A 21,982-nucleotide genomic window follows, 5' to 3' on the forward strand; every position below is an offset into this window, starting at 1 on the left:
AGTACAAGTATGAGCATGTTTAAACCCACAAGTACAAGTACAAGTATGAGCATGTTTAAACCCACGAGTACAAGTACAAGTACAAGTATGAGCATGTTTAAACCCACGAGTACAAGTACAAGTACAAGTATGAGCATGTTTAAACCCACAAGTACAAGTACAAGTACAAGTATGAGCATGTTTAAACCCACAAGTACAAGTATGAGCATGTTTAAACCCACAAGTACAAGTATAAGCATGTTTAAACCCACAAGTACAAGTACAAGTACAAGTATGAGCATGTTTAAACCCACAAGTACAAGTATGAGCATGTTTAAACACACGAGTACAAGTACAAGTATGAGCATAAACATGTTTAAACACATGAGTACAAGTACAAGTATGAGCATGTTTAAACACACGAGTACAAGTACAAGTATGAGCATAAACATGTTTAAACACATGAGTACAAGTACAAGTATGAGCATGAGCATGTTTGAACACATGAGTACAAGTACAAGTATGAGCAGAAGTACAAGGCCAGGCACCAGTACATGTATGAGCATGAGTAAAAGCACAAGTAAAAGTACAAGTACAAGCACAAGAATGAATATGAGCCTGAGCACAAGTACAAGCAGAAATACAAGCACAAGTGAAATACGGGCACAAGTCCAAGTATGAGGACAAGCATGTGTATAAGTCAGGACATTAATACAGGCAATCAATACAAGTACAGGCACAATGGGTACAAGTATGTGTATGAATACAGTTATGATCACAAGCACAAGCATGAGTATGTGTACAAGTATTGGTATGAGTGCGAGCACAAGCACGAGTACGATCATGATCGATAGCTAGAGTACTCTATTAATCCCAAAGGGAAATCGTATAACACATTGTATGAGTATAAACACAAGCACAAGCATGAAGAAGGATATGAGCACAAGCACAACCCCGAGAATGAGAATAAGCACAAGTACGAGCACAAGTATGAGCACCCCCTGCTTCTATCTCTGAATAACGGTTTCACATCTAGCCAGGGGCAAAACACCCTCTCTTTCTCTCTCTCTCACACACACACACACACACACACACATGCACACACACACACACACACACACACACCTATTTATCTGCTTTTAAACACAGATTAATTAGCTCGACCAATTGTCTCTTTTACAATTATTAAGTCTCAGCCCAGTAATTTCACATGCGGCTACAGCAAGATGAGCAGAATTCAATTACAGACCAAAAAAAAAAAACGGGGAGGGAAAAATGAGACAAAACCTCGGGCCAGCAATTTGTTTAAAGACACCCGTTTAGGTCTTACAGGGAGAGAGAGAGAGAGAGAGAGAGAGAGAGATTTGTGTCATTGGAAATGAAGTGCCTTTCCTGCTGCTGGAAGGTTGGTGTTTTTTAATAGAATTGGGGACGGGGTAAACTAAGATGATTAAAATCCGGATTGGGAGGGGGGGGGGGTGCTGGGAGAGAGAGAGAGAGAGAGAGAGAGAAAGAGAGAGAGAGCGATGGGGGAAATCAATAAGTGTACGCTCGCAGCTCGAGTCCGCGTGATGGACACCTCTTCTCCTTTTCTGCTCAGTAATAGAAAAATAATAATTAAATCCAAATGGCAGCGTTCATTTGTTTCGCCGCGTCTCGAGGGAGCTCATCTTTACCAGCCCGCTCCCTCTCTCACTCGCTCATTATACTTTCTGATCAAGCTTGTTTGGCTTTTTTTTTTTCTTTAAAAAAAAAAAGAAAAAGAAAAAAAGCCTTAAAGCCTTGCCTCTCTCCCCCAACACACACACACACACACACACACACACACTCGTCCTCCTCCTCCTCCCCCATGGGCTTGCATTGCTCTCATTGTCCTCGCACTTATTATGTTACAAATGACCGAGGTACGGCTGACATTCTGGCTGCATGTGGAGAGGCCCAGCCTCCGTTAATGACGCAGCTAGCCGTGATGAGAGCCTCACACACACACACACACACACACGCACACACACTAATGAGGAGCTAGCAACACAATTACAAATCTCTGTGTCTCGCTCCTGAGTGGTGTGTATGCACACATTTGCGGGCGGGAGGATCAACAAGAGCATCTGCACCCCCCCCCTTACTTCCCTCACACTCTCTTTCTCTCTCTCACACACACACACACACATAGTGCAATCTTATGCATATGGATCACATGCATTTAATTTGGCACAAGCGTGCAGTCTCATATTATCTAGAGATGCATAATCTGCAGCGGCATCTCTGCTGGAGGGGAACGCGTCTCTCCTCTTCTCTCCTCATCTCATCTCTTCTCGTCTTGTCTCCTCTCATTTCTCCTCTTCTCTCCTCGGCTCTCCTCTTCGTAACTCTCCTCTGTCTATTTCTGTCTCCTATTTTCCTGTCTTGTCTTCTCTTCCCGTCCGTCTCTTTTCTCATCTTTTCTCTCTTCTTGTCTCATCTCTTCCCCTCTCCCTTCCCATCTCATTTCCACTCTTCATTTCTTATCTCTTGCCATCTCTTCTCCTCTCTTGCCTTCTTATATCATCTCATCTCTTCTTGTTTCATCTCTTCTCTTTTCTTACAGTATTTATTCTTGACTTCTCTCACCTCTTGCCTTGTCTTCTCTTCTTACTTCTTCTCATCCTGACTTCTCCTTTTGTCTCTTTTCACTCTCCTCACGTCTCATCTTTTCAACTTTTCTCATCTTGTCTCTTATATTCCCCTCTCTTATCTTGTCTTGTCATCTAGTCTTGTCTTGTTTTTGTCTTGCTCTTACAGTATGTGTCCTCTCTCTTTACCTCTGGTCTCTTATTTTCTCATCTCTTCTCATTTTTTTCCCCTTCCCACTCGTTTCAATGTTGGTTCATCTCCCTTCATTACCTCTCTTCTTGTTTCATTTGCTTTGGATATATTTAATTTATCTTCTCCTTTTTTATTCTCCTATCCTTTCGACTCTTTTCTTTTCTTTTAAATTTCTCGTCTTTTCGTTTCACCTTGTCTGAGCTCATCTTCTCATCTGTACTTTTCATGTTTAATTTCACTTCGTTCTGCTGCATTCCTTTTCTCCTCATGTACGTAAAGTCTCTTCTAGTTTTGGTCTCCTAGCTTTTTTTTCCCCCTTTCCTTTCCTTTGGATTTTGTCTCGTCCTCATGTCATCTCTTTTCTCTTGCATGTCAACAGGTGAACACTTGAAAAAAATCCAACCTCTTCAAAATCAGCCAATATCGAAGATTTGTTATTAATCAGAGCCGAGGTCGTAGTCAGGAGGTGAATTAGCTTGTTTTACACGCAGGAATCGGCCGCGTGCGCGTCTCAGCCACTGAATGGTGGCATCATCTGGACACGCTGAGGGGGCAAAAATCTGGAGAGATGCCCCTCTCTTTACTCGTCCCCTCCTCCTCGTCCTTTTCTCTGGCTTTTAAATACTGAGGAGAAAAAGTATAAGAGAGGAGACGAGAATAGTGACCCCCCCCCCCATCCCAGCGCCACGGACCTCATCCTACCCCCCTCCTTCTCTCTGTCGTTGTTTTCTTGCTGAATGAAATAATCTTCCCTCCTCCTTCCTTCCTCCTCCTCCTCTTCCTCCCCCAAACACCGCGACCCAGTCTAGGTCAGAGGGCCTCTGCTCAGCCTGTTGCTGATTGTGAGCCACAGAAGCAGTGAGCAGGGGGGAAAAAAGGCGCACAATTAGGCACAGATGGCCGTCCCTGCCTCTCCGCGGCCCGAATCGGCTCGGCAGCTGCCGCCACGAAGGACCGTTCCGCAATTCAAACGCGAGATCAACAACTAGAACAATTACAATTAGTGCATCTTTTATAAATAAAAGTTCTTATAATAACCCACCTCCACCCCGCCAACACCCTCCCCCCCAACCCAACTTTACCACCACAACAACCACAATCACCACGACCACAACCACCACCGCCACAGGTCATGCGGCCACCCACTTAATGGATAGTGTAAATGCTGCTGTTACAGTTGAACAGTAGCCCATCACCCCATCCTGCCCCCCCCCTTCCCCCCATCTTGACACTGTTTGGCTTGAGAGGGCATCAAAGTCAGATTAGCAGGGGTTTTATTTGTATTTTGTTTGTTTTTAATATTGTTTTTTCGTTGTTGAGAAATGCATTAAATACGTTAATTTGTCACAGAGTTATAGCCTGGAAACAGAAGACAAGCATTAAGAAGAGTCTTGAGCAAAAGAACACTGGTGCTGTAAGACAAATGATGGAAATAATGGTTGTTACAATCATCATCATCATCATTATCGTCGTCGTCATCATCATCATCATCGCCACGAGCATCAACACCATCGTGTTGCTTTAATTTCTGAATATGTGAAAGCGTTTCTGATATTCACATGATGTGGTACCAGCAAGTGTATACTTTTCACTGAAAGGTGTGTATAGTGTACCCAAGGTTACCACCACCACCACCAGTGCCATCACAACCAACACCACCATTATATCTTTCCTTAAGGTACTTTTGTTACAAAATAATCAAGACTTCCCTTTAAAGACTTCTTTTAGCTTGAGATTAAACCCACGTGTCAAAACGTTTGTTTCAACGATCTTCCCGTGGTATCCTTTCCCACACGACTCTACGGCATCCAACCCGAAATCACATGATTAACCAAAATCCTGAGAAGGTAATCCGAGGAAACGCTCTTTCCACAGCTGAAATTGAGAACACAATCTGAAACTCGGCGTAGTGTTCTTATGAGTGTGAAGCAGAAACCCTCGGGCAAGTGGAGCCGAGCGCGTCGGTGCCAGGAAATAATAATCAGGAAGATATTTATGGTATCGGGTCGGTGTTAAACCTGACAAATAAGGTGTGATAAAGATTCCGGGAGTCGTGTCTTTTAGGTTTAAGGTTGAGATTTTACTGTACGAACGTTCGAGAAACTTGCGCCTACCTGAGACAGCTCATTTGCATGAAGTGACGCCCACAAAACTCCATAAAAGGTCAAGTGCACAGAGAGCTCGGACCACGAAACGAATGATCGAAGTAAAAAGTCTGAAAGACTGACGTGGAAGTTATTTTGACTCACTTTCACAACCGATGAAATAATCCATTCATTATCCAGGCTACTTATCCTGGACGGGGTCACAGGGGACCTGGAGCCTATTCCCTGGAGCTTAGGGTACACTGGCTGGGATTCCAGCCTATCGCAGGACACAAGAGCACACACACACTTACACAAAAAAATCCAGTTTATCACGGGCAATTGGGAAACATCAGTCTGCCTACACTGCATCTTTTAAAACTGTAGGAAGAAACCGGAGGAGAACCTGTGGAGAACATACAGTACAAACTCCACATACACAGACTGGAGGCAAGATTTAAACCTACAACCCTGGAGGTGCGAGGTGATAGGGATAAATCCTGAGCCTCCATGAACTTAATAATTTAATAACATAGAAGAGTAATAATACAATCATAATATAATAACGAGTGTGTGATATATCTTCCATTTTCCCTTTTTTGGTCATATTCAAATGTTTTGTTTTGCCGTAATAGAGTTAGCTCGCTTTTGCTTTTTTCCACATACAAACTTGATCTAAAGTTGAAATGAATAAATAACACACACACACAGTAGGATATGGACTTTTTTTGCGCAAACTTTTGCAAGACTAACCTGTATAGCAAAATCTCTCGCATAATAGGAGGCTTATTTTATACTGTATTATTAATATTAGCATCTTTTCTTTAGGTAGTTACAGAGCGTTGAAGTGTGCAGGTCATTTATTTCGTAGTTTGTTCATTGAGTGACTAAATTGCATGCATGAAATGGCCACAATCTTGTTACAAATTGTATCTCAGGTGCACAAATTTACCAAAACATCAAAACAAATTGTATCTCATGTGCACGAATTAACAAAAAAAGTGTTGGGACAAATTGTATCCCTTGCACATAAATGCTCAATTGATGAATTGTATGTTGTAACAAAAATTACCCAAAACATCAGAACAAACTGTAACTTGTGCACACAATATACAATTCTTCTAATAATTTGTTTAATTTGCGCGCACAACAAACAATACGTTCTGATGTTCTTGACAGTTAACAAAAATTTTGGTTTTAGTTTGGTTTAAACTGCATGTTATAATACAAATTAGCCAAAATGTCAGGTCGAATTTTATGTTCTGCGCACAAGATACAATTTGAGCCGATGTTCTGACGAATTTATGTGACTCAACATTCATTTTTTATTTATTTTAACAATTTGGTTAGTTAAAAAAAAAAAAACTAAAGTATTGTTACACGTGTTCTATCGTATGTTGACGGTTTGACAATTAACCAAACAAACTGTTGTAACACAAACTAGCCAAAACCTCAGAACAAATTGTATGTTGCGTGCACGAATCAACCTAAATATCGGTATAAATTAAATCTATAGTGTGCAAATGAACAAAAACATTGAACAAATTGTATCTTGTGCGGACAAATTATTTATTACCCAAAAGAGTAAAAATTATATATATATAAATATATATATATATATTTATCGCTCTGAGGCATCGTAGCTAGCCCTGTAGAACGTTCTGAGATCATATCCTTATGACTGGATCGGGAATCTGTCGCAAGCGTGTGGAGAATGTTCGGCACACCCTGTACATTATAAAAAGAAACATTTATGTTTGTCATCCTGATTATGATGAAAGAACTATACAGTATAGCTTTGTAGAGACATGTCATAAATGGTAGGTATGTCATCACATGAGCCTTTTCAGTTTTTACATCTCAGTTCCTAACAGATCAGAATTTGTCACAATCATTTTGGAATTTTATGCAAAAATATCAATTAATCGATTGATTATCACACAATGTCAAACAAACAAAAAACACTGAAAGTCAAACCAGGTGTTTATTATTATTATTATTATTAACAACAATACACAATCAATTCACTGCGAATCAAACCGTCGTGTGTATACATGTGAAAGTGTGTGTGTGTGTGTGTGTGTGTGTTATGAGGCGTCTCATATCCCGGACACACTGGAGATGTGCGGTTTTCCGCAAACAATTGACTTCTCATTTCGACTTTCTTTTTAATTTCTTAAACGTTCTTAAATCCGAGTCTGTTATTATTTATTATTTCTAATAATATTTCTTTCTTTCTGGATTCGAGAGGCAGAAACCTGGAGAGCTGACGTCACTTTGATTCCTTGAAGTGAAGCGGAATAAAACCTTTGAGAGGAGAGTCTCCTTCAATCTGCCGTCCGTAACTAACACACACACACACACAGACACACCGAGTCACACACTCTCTCTCCCTCTCTCTCTCTCTCTCACACACACACACAGACTCAATTACTGCCCAATTCCCCCTTCTTCTTCATCATCTCGTGCTACGCCGGCCTCGCGTAACAACAACAACAAGCAAAAGAAAAGGCACCCCAGACCCCCCGGTGATCTAATAATTGAAAAAAAGTGTTCGCTCGGAGGACGAGGTGGATTTTTTGTTGAGAAACGCGGCGATACGAGGCGAAGTGTCCGAAAAACTGACGGTAAGTTCGAAGTGCTCGAAAGAGCGGTGGCTAAACGTGCTAATCGCGCGAGCGGTTATTTGTGTGTTACATTGTATCTTTAGCGACGGAGCTAACTCTTTCAACATGCCCGCGTGCGTCCTTTTAAGCGGAAAGAAGAAAAAAAAAAACTTTAAAAAAAAGAAAAAGAAAATGGCGACGGTTTAACGGTCAGTTTGTTCAAACAATCGTTTAAATCTCCATAGTGACGTGATGAGAACTTTGGCGATAAACCGCCGTTGGTGTTTGTTGTTGTTGTCGCGTTTTGTTGAACATTACGACGCTGGAAGTGACTTTACTCACAGGATAAAGAGGAATGTCTTCCCCTGCTACCGTTTCTCCCCCCCTGCGTGTTTGTTTCATTGTTATTATTGACTGTTGTTATTTGTTTTAGGCGTTTAGGCTTGACGAGATCAATTTATTTATTTTGTTAAAAAGAAAGAAAAGACACGAAGAGCTGAATGGAGCTGAACGACGCTACCTTTGGTCTGTTTAATGTCCGTCCCTCTCCCTCCCTCCCTCCCTCTCTCTCTCTCTCTCTCTATCAGATGATGGCAGGAAAGCTAACACTATAACACTATAACACTATACAATCTGCTTTATTTTCTTTTTTTTAAAAAGCATACATTTCGCTTTCGATTAATATAACCTCGTAAACGTGGAGGTTCGGATTTTTCTTTCTTTTTGCTGTGTGTGTGTGTGTGTGTGTGTGGAGGAGGGGGGGGGGGGTCGTGTTCTCTCTCTCTCTCTCTCTCTCTCTTATCTTGGTCGCTTCCTTAAAGAGAAGCAGCAGCTGCCGCCTGGCCGAGTTGTTGAAATTTATCCCCTTTGTGTATATTACAATATCCTCCATGTTTTTTTCTTCTTTCCCCTGCCCTCTAAACAACAAGCCTCACGCCATCTTGGTTTAATTTATTATTATTATTATTATTATTATTTATTTTCCCACCCTCTTTGAACTCTCTGATATCAAGTGTTGGTAATTTTTTTCTCTCCAAGAGTTTAAAGCCCACACTATTCACTTACAAAAAGAAAAACAAACAAAAAAAAGTTTTTCTCCATTCAGTTTAAACGCGACGCGTTTTAGACGTTTGACGCCAAACGCACGCGCAACATTTGTTGTTGTTGTTATTATTATTTTTTTATGATTATCATTATTATTATCATTATGGATATGATTTTTCAAAATGAATCACTTGTTGGTGAGTGTGTGTGTGTGTGAAACATCGGAGAGTGTGTGTGTGTGTGAGAGAGAGAGATGACATTGTAACGAAACAGGTGGACGCGGACGTAACGTTACGCGCGCGCGTTACATTTTAACCTGTTTATTTATTTCGCTCAAACAGACCCCCCCCCCTACACCACCCCCCGCCGTCCCAGTCCCGCGCGCGCGCACACACCACACACGCGCTCACCTCCTGCGTGGTGACGTCATGTTGTAGCAGACGTTTTGAGCGTTTTAACAGCGTAATTACCATTATTATTAGGCATAACAGCGTGTTTTGACTAATTTGACTAAAGCAAACTCGACTACCGTTCGCAATTTAATTATCAACAAGCAATTAACTATATATATATATATATATATTTATTTATATATATATATATATATATATATATATATATATAAAAATAATAATGTGATTATTATTTTTTAGTGTCCCTGATTATGTTTGGAATTTTTATTTTGTCTCAAAAAATATTTTTGCTCTTTTGGGAAAGGATGAATCAGACAGTCGGATAGTTGCTGCTTTTTAAAGCGATGACTTACAGGATGAGTAAGAAGCAGGAACGCAGATCTTTAAACCAGAAGAACACATGTTCCAGGAAATCACTAGATCACTTTGTTATTTAATAATAAATAAATGAACAAACAAACAAACAAACAAACACACGCAGCACGGCGTTGAACGAACATCAGCTGTTCTTTAATACTTCATTACTTGTGTTAAAGATCTTGTCTTTTTTTCATCACTTCGACTTTCTTCCAGCTGTTTTATGATGACGTGAGTACAGTTAAGATGACACCATGATGATGATGATGATGATGGCACCTACGTATACCGTCATGTTTTTTGATTAGGCTGGCGAGAAATCCGCAATCTGATCATGTTAAGCATTTCTTTTTTTAGTACGCATTCTGATTTACATTCGTTCACGCTCTCGTGAGTCGTGTGCCACAGTTACTTTTCTGATCAGCCCCGTAACCGCAGGTGATTTATGATTTATAACTAATCTTGCGTGTTGAGGTTTGAACCTGTTAAACTTGGAAGGATGTCGGATGGGAAGTTGACGTGCGCTTCTTTCTCAGACTTTCCGAACCCGATCATACGATCATGAGCTCGCGTGGAAGTACTTCACGTGCAGGCTGTGGAACACGGATTCGTGTCAGAGGTCGCCACCGCGCGTGTGTTGAGGTGTAAACTTGAATTTGGATGGATGTGTGGAGAATCTTTCCTCTTTTTCTTTTGAAAAGTGCTGTTTTAACAGAATTTGTCCGTCAGATGTTGAGGTGAGCTGTTCGCTCTTCCGTCTCTTTGTCTGGATGTGTGCTGCTGCTGTGAAAGAAGAGAGAGAGAGAGAGGGGGGGGGGGTAGCCATGAGTGCAGGGGAGCAGATGTTGAGGCAAACATCCTGACGCGCTGCTTTTCTCTTGTGGGAATGCCGCCTCTTCCTTCTCCTGCTCCTGATGCATCGACTTGACAGCTGCTTGATTTCATGGAACCGCTAAGAAGCCATTAGCGGTATCAGTGAATTGAAACGGAACAGTCTCACCCACTCTCCTCTTCCATTAGAAATGTGTCTATTGTTGGCTTTTTCTTTGGGTGTGAGTGAACGAGTGAGTGTGTGTGTGTGTGTGTGTGTGTGTGTGAGTTTGAGCGAGTGTGTGTCGCAGCTGAGCACACAGAAGAAGACCTCTAATACACTTGTGCTGTTTCCTTTACTGCGAATTAGGGAGAACAAATCTGTCAGGACCTGTTTGTGCTGTTGGGGTTTGAAGAGATCTCATACTGTGCTCTGTGAAGCACACCCAAAGCCACTGGCTGTTTGTGGCGGACATTAAAAAAAAAGAAAGAAGTAGAGAAAGAGAGGAAAAAAAAACACCCTGTCAGTCTTTTTTTTTTTTTTTTCCTTTCCAGCCTTAAGAGTTGAAGTGTCTGCCTCGCACATTTACAGCAGGATGTTGTTTTCCTTTCAGGATACGGATAAAGCGAGGAAAGAAGACGCCCTCGCCACCCCTCAGGCGTCCAGGAATTAGCTCGAAGGTCGCAGATCCCGGTTAGTAAGCTGATTAGCGTAGAAGAACGTAGGTCGCAAAAAACGAAGCGGGTAACTACGGGAATATAATATGATGAGTCTGTTACGGCAGATCTGGACTGAGAAAGGACGAAGCTGTGTGTGTGTTTGAACGATGTGTGCAATCAGATTGAAGATTTAAGAAACGTCTGCAAACCCTGAAGAACCCCGAGTGTTTAGCTAACACGGGCGTGCCATGTGGCGAGGCCCACCTTGGCACACAGACCCGGCGACAGATTTAAGGCACGGAAAGCGAAAAATTAGGCCAAGCCGAGTGAGTTGTGCTCGACAGACCAAGAACAGATCAGAAGAGACGGGTGAGAGCACGGCGCTGCCGGGCTTTTTCCTTTTTTTTTTTTTTTTCTTCTCCCTTTTCCTTCCCCCTCCCTAACACACACACACAGCACTTCAGTTTGCATCACACAATCTAAATCGGTCTAAACCACAAGACTCATGTTAGCGATCATCGGCCATCAGGTACACAGTGTGCCTAAAAGGGTTAAAGGGAAAATAACCAACGGCGGTAATGGGGTGGTATGAGGTGAGGAGGCGGGGTCCCGAAGTGTAACATCCGCCAAAAACATGTAACGTGCACATTATTTGCGAAAGAACATTTTTTTTGTGACATAGATGTAGTGATGTCATAAGTCCTCACATGACGTCATCTCTTACGTATTAGCGGCTCACCGCAGAAAAACAATCTACTATAAGACACAGCTTCACCTCTGACACTGGAGACTCCTTCCCTGGATGTTAGAGCCTCCCAACAAACAAACGAAACAAACCCAGTCAGTTACGCAGGTTTTTATTTGTGAACCCGTCTCACGATTAGTCAGATCGTCATTAGACGAGGATCACTTTGCTTGTCACTACGGAAACGGTTACGAACGTAAACGAATTGCCCAATCAACATTTTTAAAAATCAACAACGTTTATTTTTCGACGCTGCCGCGGTAATGGCTAGACCTCGCCTGGTGAACCGAGCTCCTCGTTAGCGTCAGGTCGGTCGTAACGAGGACCAGAGGTGCAGCGGAAACGCAGCGCTCGCCGAAACTCGCTAAACTTCCTTCTTTTCTTTTTTTTCTGTGCCTTTTTTTTTTTACTCGTTTTCTTCTTTGCAAAAGAAAAGAAGAAAAAAAGGAGACTGAGCGATGCGCAAGGGCCCGACTTTCAGTTGCAGGCAATTAGCTGCTTTCTCGCCCCGGCGTCCCCTGGGCTTCTATTTATCATTCAACGTGAGAATCTCCTTGACGAAACCCAAGGTTATTTTTGTGTAGGCAGCCTGGGTTCTTGTGTTTTTTTTTTTTTTTTGCACAGACAAGGTGAAAAGGTTGATTCTTCCCCGAAGAAAACGGCAGGAGAGCTAAACGAGCAGCACGCACGCCGCAGTAATGTCTCTCTCTCTCTCTCTCCTTTTCTCTCCTCTTTCTCTCTCTCCCTCTCTGTCTGTCTATCTCTCTTTTCCTTTTTCCTTTTTTTTTCGAAGGAAGTTTTATGTTTGTGCGTAGCGGGGCTTGTTTGTGTCGAGCTCAAGTTCTCACCGCCTTTCATCCTTTTTTTTTCTTTTTTCTTTTTGTCGTGCTATCTCATTAATCAGTGATGCTGATCTCATAGTTTCTGGTCAGCTCGTACTCTCACACACTCGCACATTCACACACACACAAGGCGCTCGTTCTACTTTTATCTGCTCTCTCTCTCTCTCTCTCTCTCTCTCTCTCTTTCACTCACCTTTCCTAAACGAGGCTTTGAGGAGTGCTTAGACTTTTTTTTGTTTTTTTGTTTTGGTGCTTCTCTCATCATATTGCTCATGCGCCGGCCACGCCACTCGCTCGTTCACACACACACACGCACACACACTTGCACACACTCACACATACATGCTCAAGAGTCCCTGCTGAGATAATGGAGCCCGAGCTGGAAATGCCAGTAGTTTGGCCTATTTGTTCGCCTCTGCTTATCGCTATATTTGCATCCTGAGCAGAAATAGCAGAGGATTGCAGGCCGTCTCCTCCTGTGTAAAACCGGGGGAGGAGGAAGAGGAGGATGAGGACGAGGAGGAGAGGAGAAGAAAAAAAAAACAGAGAGAGAGAGAGAGAGAGAGAGAGCGGGAGGAAGAAAAATGAGATGGGATTTTTTTTTCTGCCGCTTTTTAGATGAGCAGAATTTACTGCACTGAGACAGCTGTCTGCAGGACATGCAGTATTTGACCCCCTCCTTTTCCTCTACTCCCTCAACTCCCATCCACACACACACACGCGCGCGCAGTGAGAGAGATGCTAGAAGACACTCCGAGATTGTGCTTGTACAGCCCCCTCTTATTTATTGATCCAGCTGCATTTAAAATCTGGTCACTGCTGCCACAAAAGCCTTTTCGTTTTAGCTGCGCTGGCACACGGCGGCTCTCTCTTCTTTTTTTTTTTTCCCTTCTCAATCTGCATTTTTAATTTTCTTGCAGAGACGAAAGAGAACAAAACACACAAGCCTACAAATCACGCAGTGTGTTCACGCCTCACGTGCGACCCGAGACGCCACTTCGCGATGCCTCGTGACATCAGTTTAACGTATAATGACGAAAAAAGGGAAAAGTCTGGTGTTCATTTATGTTAATTAATATCTATGAGGAGTAGGGAAGGGAATTACCCCATACCATATCATCACAATATTAATCAAGGTAATCAATCATATTTACATTCGCTTTACAGCGTTGGCTAGACGTCCTCATCCAGAGCGACATGCGGTTTAATCTCATTAGACCATCTGAGCAATTGAGGGTTAAGGGTCCAACGGTGGCAACTTGGTGGTCATGGGGTTTGAACCTGGGACTTGAACCATAGTCCAATGCCTTAACCACTGTGTTAGAAATTTAAGACATTGAAGCTTGTCATAACCCAAAGGTTTTTTTATTTTTATTTTTATTCACCTGCTTTAGTCACGTTTCTTCTAACATTAGTTTTCTCACTTGACACTACAAAGAGTTTAACATTTAACTTCAAATCCAGTTCAACACAAAAAGATACATTGTTACTGATCTCTGTTACATCATCCGCCATCATTATTATTCCTAAACAAGCTTGGCAAATAAGGGATGAAAATGTGTGTGTGCTGTGTGTGTGTGTGTGTGTGTGTGAGAGTAGTAGTGATGGGAAGTTTGAATGATTTTAGTGACTTGGTTCTTTGTCAAAATGAACAAATCTTTTTTTGAGTCATTTAGTTAATTTCGGGTTTTTTTGGTCAGAAATAAAATACAATGTTACATTTTTAATAAACAGACCCACATACACAATACGTCTACATACACACATTTTGTCTATAGTTCCAGTAATGAAAATATTACAACGCAGCTAAGGACATATTATAATAAACAGAATGAGTAGCTCACCTCTCGTATCTTCTAGTCTGAATCGTTCGCTTTATCTCCTCAAACGCCTCAAAAGTCTTGACAGTGAGGTCGCAGGTTTAGCACGTGGGCGTGTGTGGCTTCTACACGCCGCTCGTGGTGTTTTGAGACTCGAGGTGTGTATCGAGTGGGCTTTAAGACCGATCCGCTTGCAGAATTTTGGGAAAAGTAAGGTCGGAGTCGTTTAACAAGCATGGTTTCTGATGACGATATGACGTAAGGATGACGTTTCCGTAGCACAACCTGGATGTTCCCGCGGTCGGTACAGAATTGGCTTGTATGTGAGGCTGAGCGGCTGATCAAGCGGAAATCCAGCCAGCCCTGCTTACTGTCTAACCGACCGCGGCGTCTCTGATTATAAATGTATAATTTATTTGTGAACACGCTTTAGGTTGTGCGTTTGTAGGAAAATCATCAACGACAGAGTGGTGAGGTGAGGGATCGAGCGCTGAGGGATCGAGTGGTGAGGGATCGAGTGGTGAGGGATCGAGCGCTGGTCGCCGTCACCACACAGAGGCCTGGAATCCTGATATCAATTCAATTTAATTTTGTATCCAAGATAAAACAATTGTTTTACTTTTTCATCCCTTCAGAATGACATTTATGAACACTAAGTAACGTTTACGGACGTCGTCTTTTGATGCTTGTCACGTTACCAGGGACTCGGTAAAGCGTGAATTCCTCTGAAGATCAAAAAGAACGAAAAAGGAAAAGTTCACACTGAAACTCGTGAGTCCTTCCATATGTTTTTCCCTTTTTTACAAAACTTTACTATATAGATATCTTTGTTTTGTTTGTTTGTTTGTTTATTTAATTGCGATTCCCAGCATACCACTGACTTCATTACTACTTGGGAGCAACTCCCAAAAATATCAAATCAACAAGCCGTAAAGAAGAGCGTTCCACGTGTGTGCATAGATGTGTGTGTGTATTCCGGTACAACGTGGCTAACCCGAGGTAAAACCAGAGCTCTGAGGAGTAAACACGCGCCGTGCGGATTAGCCGCGGACCCGAGCGAGACGGTTTCAGCGCTGCACTTTAAACAAAAGATGTCCAGATTGACTGGCTGGGATTACCGAGCCGTAATCCAGGCTTGTTTCTGGAGGCCACACAGCCTGGATTAGGCCGCGGCTTTCAGACGATGCAGAGTTATCTCTGTCTTTCACACACACACACACACACACACACACAAACATGCACACACACACTCTCACACAAACGACAGGTTGTGTTCTGAGTGACGTCTGAGAATTATTCAGCAATGTGGTTTAGGCCACAGAACCGAAAAAGGTTCAAAGGATGCCATGGTGTGTGTGTGTGTGTGTGTGTGTGTGTGTGCACGGTCGAGTTCATCTCCACCGCCTGAAGTGAAGATCTGTGCTGTGCTTTGCTTTTTAAAACTCAGATGTAAAGCCCCGTCTCTCTGTCTCTCTCTCTCTCTCTCTCTTTCTCACCGTCTCTCTCTCTCTCTCTCTCTCCTTTCCGCTTTCGTTTCTCTTTGGCTCGATAAACACAACTGTAGCTGTAGAACTCGTCTGTAACATGAGAGCCGCCTATGACTAAGATTCACAAGATAACAGAAAGAGCTTTTTAAAAAAAACAGTAAAAAAAAAAAGTTCAGGGGAGGAAAAAAAAATTCCCATCTGCACAGTTTCTCTTTCAACCCTGACGTAGCGTGTGTGTGTGTGTGTGTGTGTGTGTGTGTGTGTGTGTTCCCTCGATCAGCCGCTTAACGCGGAGATCGTTACGAACAACTGTGTATTTTAATGTCTTTCTTTTTTTTTCTGTAAAACTGAAGGAAGCTCATTGGGAGAGGAAAGAACCGTTTCCCGATTCTGCTGGAGGAGTGTTTAAGAGCGAGTAAGTTTAATCGTCGGGTTTTAAACACGTCTCAGAGTTCACGCTGACGTGAAGACCCTTTCGTGATGTTTAAAACGTCGCCGCGCAGTGTAAGATGCTCAACATTGCTGGGTTACAGTCACAAGTTTGACGTTGCGGTTTAAGCGTCATTTGTTGGTTGGTTTAAATTCAGCGTGTTTTGGGATCAGAACTGATTCACATTTTTAAAATGATTTATTTATATCTTGCGTTGTTAAAAACCTCAAACAAAACACAAACCGCTCACATCTTGTGCAGAATAGTTTTGTTCTGCTTGTTTAAAAAATGTCATGTCTAGTATAAAGCGACAATTTTTTCTTCTTTTCTTGCTTTGTCTCAAAAAACGACTAATATAATTTTTGCAAGAACATTGCTTCTTCTTTTAAAGTTATGTGCTTTCGGATGCGATATCGCCACCTACTGGGCTGGAGAGCAGAGCGGCAGATTGGCAAGAAAAAAGACTACATTACCTTGTTACATTACATTGTTGCATTACATTACATTGTTGCATTACATTGTTACATCACATTGTTACATGTCGAAAAAGGCTACGTTACAGTGTTTCAGTGTTTAGTAGATATTTTAGGTTTTAGCAGGTGTTAATACATCAAGAAATATCACTGCTTGATATAAAAATGTGATTGATGTTGCGATTTTCACTTAAATCAGATCAAGTAAACTTAAACTGTAATGTTTTTTAAAGCCAGGCTGTGGACCTTCTCAAAGTAATACACACACACACACACACACACACATGTGCAGAAGAAGAAGCGCTATCTACCCTCCTTCTCATACACATGCTCAGAAACGCTTCTGATTGGCAAGAGAGGAGGACGTGTGTTTATTCCCCTCGTGTACAGATTGTTTATCTGTTCAGATGTGAGAACTCGAATCATTCTCATTGGTGTCTCACACACATTGGAGTGAATGTTAGAAGCAGTTCTGCCTATTTGGACCTGATGAGCTTCTCTGGAGCGTCTGTGATTTCATGCCCGTCTGTCTCGACAGGCCCGTTCTCGACAGGCCCGGTTTAAAACACGACCCGGCCGCGTTATTGTGAGGAGCCACACTTTGTCTGCGAGCTCCGTGTGTGTGTGTGTAGTTGTCATCCATAATTAAAGCCCTCACAGGAGGGTAACACTGGTGCGAGAGGTGCAACTTGATCTGCGTAGGTGTTTAAAAAAACAACAAAACAAAAAAAAACCCAGGCACAACCGTCACGTGTTCGCATGAGAACGGAAACATGGCGAGTCGCTGCGGGTTGGCGCGGTTTAACGTGCTGCAGGAGCAACAACGCCTGTCAGGAACGTCGCCATCTCGTATTATCTCATCTCATCTCATTTCATGCGGCTCAGGGGAGGAGGAGAAGGAGCATTTATCTATCTATCTATCTATCTATCCATCCGTCCATCCATCCATGTATCTATCTATTCATTACTCTCTCACTCGCTCTCAGGACACACGTCACCGTCTGGACGCGCCGCGACACTTCACCACTCCCGTCTCAGATTTATCCACCTGTCTGTGTATCAGTATCGTAAAGTCTCTCCCTCTCTCTCTTTCTCTCGTGCTCGTTCCAGCGGCGGTTAAGGAACGACATAAAGATATCGCGCCGCTCGAAACAAGAAACGCGTCAGAACCGTAATGCCGCTAATAGAGACGAGATCACGGCGACTCCTCCTCCTCCTCCTCTGCTCTTCCTTTCTGCTTAATCACGCTGACCTTTCCTTTTACTCTGCTCTTCATTTCAGCAAATATACACATTTAAAAAAAAAAAACTTTTGTAAACCAGGCTCATGGAGGGATAATTAATAATTAGTATTCATCATCGTCTTAAGGTCGCTTCATCACTTCCTTTCTCGGCGTCAATCGATCCGTCTCCGAGACGGCGATGCTTTCGAGCGGGTTTTTCTGGAGAGGCATTTAAAATTGTATTGGATGGAATTTTATTTATTGCTGTCAGTCAATTAAATTTATTTAATCTAGTTGATCACAGTGGTAGTCCCAGATTAATCACGATTTAATAAAAATTTAAAATACTCGTCTTGGAATAAAGAAACCGGTTAGAAGGAACATCATACAGTTTTGTAAAATCTCAAACGTTTACATCCAACAAATATTAAGTTAAAATCTCTCCAGTGAGTTAATATTGACAGCCTTAGGTTTATTAAATTGAACGCTCCAATGATGCACCAAAAAAAAAAAAAACAGGGAAAAAAATGCCGTTGTTGTTTGTGTGTGAACCCTAGTGAACCGAGAACTCTTGCTGAGTCGTGAAGTGAAACGTGGTTCAGGTTAGTACCGGTGCTTTCTCACCCGCATGTCCGTTCGCCCGGTCTGAGTCAGAGCGAAATCGATACTTCTGCCTCGTTTTGCGTGTTTGGATCGGTTTCACACCGCACATGTCAACCAGAACGTACAAGAAGAAGAACAGAAGAAGAAAAAAAACACTAAACGAGGACTGTATATGGTTGGGGGGAAAGTGCACATTTTTATATATCTAATGGAGGGGAGGAAGAAAAACTGGTTTGAATCGCGAGAGTTCAGTTCAGGGCGCTCAAACACTCGATCGAGGGGTGCAAGTGCAGAGAACGGTAAAGTTTAGTTTAGTTGAGTTTTCAGCTCTCTATCTAACGTGGCAGCGAATACAACCACGTGGTTTAGCGCCACAGCTTTATTATATATATTTGGATGAACAGCGATGCGTAACGCCACGTCAAGCACGATCGATGTCATAAAGATCTGGATGCTTCGGTGGACTTACGCGGCTACTGTAGACCACGTCACAGATGAAGAAGTGCCTGGGATCGGCATCTTCGATAACGGAGAAAAAGCAGGAGGCCGGTTTACGCCGGTGTCGACACGTCATGTCGTGTCGGCCCGCGTCTCGGCCCCTCTGTCTAACGCAGACTCAGGGTTTTTTTTTTGTTTAACCCCCCTGATATAAAGTGACCCAGCCGACACGGACAGACCGGAGAAGCGTTTTAAATTTTTGACTATTTGATTGAATTTTAACTAGTGCTGTCACGACCTTGATCGTAAATTAGCATGCGGAACAGCGGACGGCAACACTACAACACTCGGCACAAATGCTAGGAAGAAGGAAAAGAAGAAGAAGAATTGATGCGAAACATACACACACACACACACACACACACACATACATACATATGGGTTCATTAAAGAGTTCAGACGGAAGCTTAAAAGCCCTGGAGATGAGTAACACGTTGGCTTAAAGCGATGACATCATTTCCTTTTTTTTATTTTTATTTTGTGCAAACTGGATGTTGGTGTCAAAGCGAGTAACGGAGTCGTGTACAGTTTGTACTTGTTGCGCCAAAAGAAAAGATGACGTCGGGTTTTTTTTTTTTCCCTGAGGGACTGGCTGTCCCTCAGATCAGGGTTCTTGCGCTCGGGAGGAAGTGCTGCAGGTTCAGGTCAGGGTCGTGACCTCCCTCTCAGGTTCGGTCGCTGTACCTCCTTTTTTCAGAAACTGCGCGACGTTCTTTTGATACTTTTGAACTGCGTACACACACACGCTAGGCTGGAACTCATCGATCACAGCTGCTAACGCGTCGGACGCGCCGAGCCCTGAGGACGGCGTCGCTGCAGCGTTCGTTTTTCTAAAAAAAAAAAAAAAAAGAGGAGGATTTTTTTGCCATGGTAACTGCCAGGGTGACGGAGGCGTGGATTGCCTCGATGACGAACGGAAGGTCCGGTCTCCTGTGTGTGTGTGTGTGTGTGTGTGGCACGACAGCTGCGTAGGCAGCGGGGTTGACCTTCACACGGTGAAATCTCAAGGCCTGTTTGGTTCCACGGCGCTCCTCCGCTTCACCCCTCGCTCGCCACTGACGCGTCGCTCCGGGTCGCCCCTGGCACCGGAGACTCCTTCTGCAGACGTCTGATAAATAAATAGGCTCAGATCTCTTTATCCAGAGCGTCTGCTTGGCGTTACTATAGAAACGATAACGTGAGACCAAAACAAACGCATCAATCAATCAATCAATCAATTAATTAATCAATCTCACGTTACAGGAAATGAATCCGCACCTCGTGACTAATCGGGACGATGATGCTGATGAAACACACTGAGGTTTTACTGTAATTGAAAGGATATGTCGTTGAGTAGGATTAAACCATGCGTGTGTGTGTGTGTGTGTGCGAGCAGATCCCAGGCCCAGTTTATTTTTTTTTCCTTATTTCTTTTCCCAGACTCTTTCCCTCAGCCGGAAAACCTTAAGTGAGTCCTTCATTATCTAGTTTATTTGTTTGCTGTGATGTGTTTCGCGTTCGGGGTTGGCGCGTGAAACCCGTTCCAGATGTTTTGTTTTTTTGTGCAGAGGCTGAGCCGGACGGCCACGACCGGTGTTAGCGGGGAAGAAAGCAAAAAAAAAAAAAAAAAAAATTAAATACAAATGGCTCTCACATGTGCGCGGAGCCACCGCCGTGGATCCTCTTTTTCTTTTCTCGTGATTTCTCTCCTCCCCTGCTTGCATCTGGTGTTCATTTTCACACAACTTCAAAGGTGGTGGGGGGGTTATGGAGGGGCGTGGGGTGTGTGTGTGTGTGTGGGGGGGGGGGGGTGAAGACGCGGAAATGAGCGGAATATTAATCCAGCCGCGTCGTCCCAGCTCGGGGTGCCGCCTCGTCTCCCACACGCACGCGGAAAGAAAAAGGGGAGAGAAAAAAAACGCCCCCATGGCACCGCGTTCATCCTTCATTCGGCCGAGGACAGGAGAGCGAGAGAGTGTGTGTGTGTGTGTGTGAGAGAGAGAGAGAGCATGAGGGTGAGGGTGTTTAAGAGAACAAGAGAAGAAGAAAGAGGGGGAGAGACGTACGTGTGTGTGTGTGTGTGTGTCGTCTCTCTCCTGTTAGCGTGTGAGTGATGAGCCACAGAGCAGGCGGCTGAGTCCGGAGCTGCTCTCAGATGGGGCTAATTATCTGGTGGCCATTTTAGAGGAAGTGTTTACAGAGATGAGAAATGGCTGGATTCTGTTTTTAAGGCCCTTTTTTTTTTTTTCCCCTCCACACACACACATTCATATTCGCATACACACACACACACACACACACACACACACACACACAGATTCCTAAAAGACTGTAGAGACAATCACGGGTCTAAGACTCAACAGGACGTGTACGTGTGGGAGAGGAAAAAAAAAGTGTGTGGTTTAGTTTTTTTTTGCTTTGGTGACGAGACAGGCCCGCAGGCCTCGGGACACACACACACACACACACACACACACTTGAGACAGGGAGAAAGAGGAAGTGGAGGAGCGTCAGGCTTTGTGCGGCGAAATGCTCTGACGAGGAGATGAATCACTGCTGTTTGGGGTTCGGTTTCCTGCACCGGGACGCTCGAGCGAAATTGTCAGGACTTGCCTGTTTCTCCCCTCCGAAGGCTTCAGTAAGATGGCTGCCTGGTTGGAAGAAGCCTCCCTGGAGAATCCACCCAGTGTGTGTGTGTGTGTGGGTGTGGGTGGGTGTACACGCTTCTTATGGTACACGTGCACGGGGTGATGTTCGCCCTCCGGCCAACAGCATCATCGTCATTTCATATAAATTCTCTTCCCTCGGGCCACTAAAACAAAACAAAACACGTGAGACGTCGTCTCGTCCCTCCGTCATCTCGCCGTCTGAGCCGCGGCCGGAGCTAGAGCTGGGACGACAGTCGGTGTGTCCTCGGTGTCCATTTCTCACTCTCTCGGTCTCTCTTTATCTCGAAGAATGACGTGACGCAAAAAACAAGGCGTTTTTTTTCTTCTTCCAAAACTGAACTCCTTCCTTCAGCCTCGGGGCTTTTCTTTTCAGATTTACACAGTTTCTCTCTCTCTCTCTCTCTCTCTCTCTCTCTCTCTCTTTCTTTCTCTCGCTTTTACGTGTTAAAGATTTGA

General features: G+C 43.4%; 1 protein-coding gene across 17 annotated transcripts in view; it reads left to right on the plus strand.

Annotated features, from left to right (window-relative positions):
- The first annotated feature begins 6,995 nt into the window (after positions 1-6,995).
- Positions 6,996-21,982, plus strand: part of baz2ba (bromodomain adjacent to zinc finger domain, 2Ba) — a 95,892-nt gene continuing 80,905 nt past the window's right edge. For 9 of the 17 annotated variants that reach the window (XM_053498672.1, XM_053498673.1, XM_053498675.1 and 6 more), the window contains exon 1: positions 6,998-7,495. The gene's annotated coding sequence lies outside the window, so the exon portion shown is untranslated. Of the gene's footprint in view, positions 7,496-10,748; positions 11,128-16,001; positions 16,068-21,982 lie in introns of those variants that run through there. The other 8 variants (XM_053498671.1, XM_053498678.1, XM_053498685.1 and 5 more) reach the window with 4 other exon arrangements.

The sequence above is a fragment of the Clarias gariepinus genome, chromosome 6, assembly GCF_024256425.1.
Source record: "Clarias gariepinus isolate MV-2021 ecotype Netherlands chromosome 6, CGAR_prim_01v2, whole genome shotgun sequence".
NCBI classification, from domain to species: domain Eukaryota; kingdom Metazoa; phylum Chordata; class Actinopteri; order Siluriformes; family Clariidae; genus Clarias; species Clarias gariepinus.